General features: G+C 56.5%; 1 non-coding gene across 1 annotated transcript in view; it reads right to left on the bottom strand.

Annotated features, from left to right (window-relative positions):
* LOC126332362 (small subunit ribosomal RNA) overlaps positions 1–2 on the bottom strand; it is a 1,893-nt gene extending 1,891 nt beyond the window's left edge. Inside the window, exon 1 of the ribosomal RNA XR_007563645.1 lies at positions 1–2. This exon is cut by the window's left edge and continues 1,891 nt beyond it. This is a non-coding gene — a ribosomal RNA (small subunit ribosomal RNA).
* Positions 3–2,500: the final 2,498 nt, after the last annotated feature.

Raw genomic sequence — 2,500 nt, 5'->3', positions numbered from 1 at the left:
GAGCTGCGTCAACTAGAGCTGAGCAGCCGGCCGCCCGGGAGTGTGTCCCGGGGGCCCGCGCGAACACGCAAGCGTCCGCTCAATTATTCTGCAAACAGGAGGAGGCCGAGCTCCCCTGCACGATACACCTCGAAACCCTCTCAGGTCCCGGCGGCGCGCAGCGCCGTCCTAGGTACTTGGTCGGTTTCGAGAGAGGCGCAATCGCCCGGAGTTAGGCGAGTAGACGGTTTTAGTGCGAACACCCTTGCTCCCAACTGAGCTTGCCGCTGCCGACAGAGGCCCGGGAGCGTGCTGTCGTGGCATTGCCGGCGGGAGACAACACGCGCCACCTATGGTGACCGGCAGCTCCAACGCCAGCGCCACACAAGGGCAAAGCCCCACTTGGGTGCAGAAGCGAACTCTCCCAGCACAGCGCACGCGCCAACACGTCCGCACAACTGCGATACAAACCACCTGCGAGAACCGCTGGGGCGACCGAGCAGCAGACGGCGTCGCGGCGCCGAGTGCCAGGCGGCGGCGCATCCTCAACGCACACAGTCCTCAATCAGACCAGCACACTGCAGATGTCCACCGCGCTTCGCACCGGGCTCGGCTGAACCAACTTTGGCCGCCAGGCGCCGCGTGCAGGGTGCGCCGCAGCGTAGCTGCGCCGCCTGCCGAGCCCGTCGGCTGGCGCTCCTGCCACTCGGCGCCCCCCACCAGCCGCCTGTTGCGCGTGCGCCCACGCAGCGCGCGGCCAACACGCCGGGCGGCCCCCCTTCACCGGCCGGGAACAGTCCCACCAAGCCACCGCCGCGTATCGCTTCATACCCACATGGGCCTAGTCACGTGTGTGGATGTGGCGGGTACCGCTGAAACAACCGGTTAATAGCTGTACCGATCGTCGCCATCACAGATTCACCTCCAGCGTGAACAACCGCTCAACAACGGATTTCCAGTTCATTTGCGTATCTTGGGCAGTAAACGTAGATGTCCACCTACATTTGCGAATTCAACAATTCTTGCATGCCAGGATGTCATGTGTCACGACACGCTACATCAGACCACATACACACTGCGACATGTGCAGAAGAGAACACGTGGAAGGTGGCCCGCGCACGTATGCGATGTCCCTTCCGCGATCCACTGTCAACCGGCATCTGCGGCATGTCCCAGATATGGAACGCGGTCCACCAGGGTAGCACTTTGTGTGAGGCAATACGACAAAGTCGGAATACACGCGTCACTACATCACACGGCTCACGCTGACCTGACCTGACTCACCGCACCACCACCCCCAGCGACCCAGGGTGACATACAATGCGTTCGTACGTTCCTCCCACACGCCTCTACGGCGTACCACAGTGCAACCTAGCTGTTATTGGGAGACGAGACAAGTAGCATCGAGCACAACATATGGAAATTGAGATTCGACACCGTTGGGCACAGCCAGCGTACGGTCACACGTATCACACTACTTCACTCTGTACGTAACTACCGATGATCGGTACAGCGTGTGGGTTACGCGTACGACATCAGCGGACAATGGACACAGACCATACCACGACGTACACTGAGGGCGTCGACATCTGAACGCAACTGAACAGCTGCGAGGCTCATTTAACACTCAAACGCCAGACCGACCAGCTTGAGAGGACGGAGACACAAAGAGAGGGGCAGAGGGGGGGGGGGGGGGCGATATAGTCCTATTGCAGTACAATTGACAGTGGATAGCGGGAATATGTGGAAAGTAAGCAACACTCGCAAGACATCTACATGAGGATAACAACGACACCAGAGATTCCGAGCAGTGAACTATGTTAGGCAAAGGGACAACGTGGGTTAGGTTAAGGGACAACGTGGGTTAGGTTAAGGGACAACGTGGGTTAGGTTAAGGGACAACGTGGGTTAGGTTAAGGGACAACGTGGGTTAGGTTAAGGGACAACGTGGGTTAGGTTAAGGGACAACGTGGGTTAGGTTAAGGGACAACGTGGGTTAGGTTAAGGGACAACGTGGGTTAGGTTAAGGGACAACGTGGGTTAGGTTAAGGGACAACGTGGGTTAGGTTAAGGGACAACGTGGGTTAGGTTAAGGGACAACGTGGGTTAGGTTAAGGGACAACGTGGGTTAGGTTAAGGGACAACGTGGGTTAGGTTAAGGGACAACGTGGGTTAGGTTAAGGGACAACGTGGGTTACGTTAAGGGACAACGTGGGTTACGTTAAGGGACAACGTGGGTTACGTTAAGGGACAACGTGGGTTAGGTTAAGGGACAACGTGGGTTAGGTTAAGGGACAACGTGGGTTAGGTTAAGGGACAACGTGGGTTAGGTTAAGGGACAACGTGGGTTAGGTTAAGGGACAACGTGGGTTAGGTTAAGGGACAACGTGGGTTAGGTTAAGGGACAAATTGAGTTAGGTTAAGGGACAAATTGAGTTAGGTTAAGGGACAAATTGAGTTAGGTTAAGGGACAAATTGAGTTAGGTTAAGGGACAAATTGAGTTAGGTTAAGGGACAAATT

The sequence above is a fragment of the Schistocerca gregaria genome, unplaced genomic scaffold (genome assembly GCF_023897955.1).
Source record: "Schistocerca gregaria isolate iqSchGreg1 unplaced genomic scaffold, iqSchGreg1.2 ptg001444l, whole genome shotgun sequence".
Lineage (NCBI taxonomy): Eukaryota > Metazoa > Arthropoda > Insecta > Orthoptera > Acrididae > Schistocerca > Schistocerca gregaria.
This window is presented reverse-complemented; position numbering and strand designations above follow the sequence as displayed.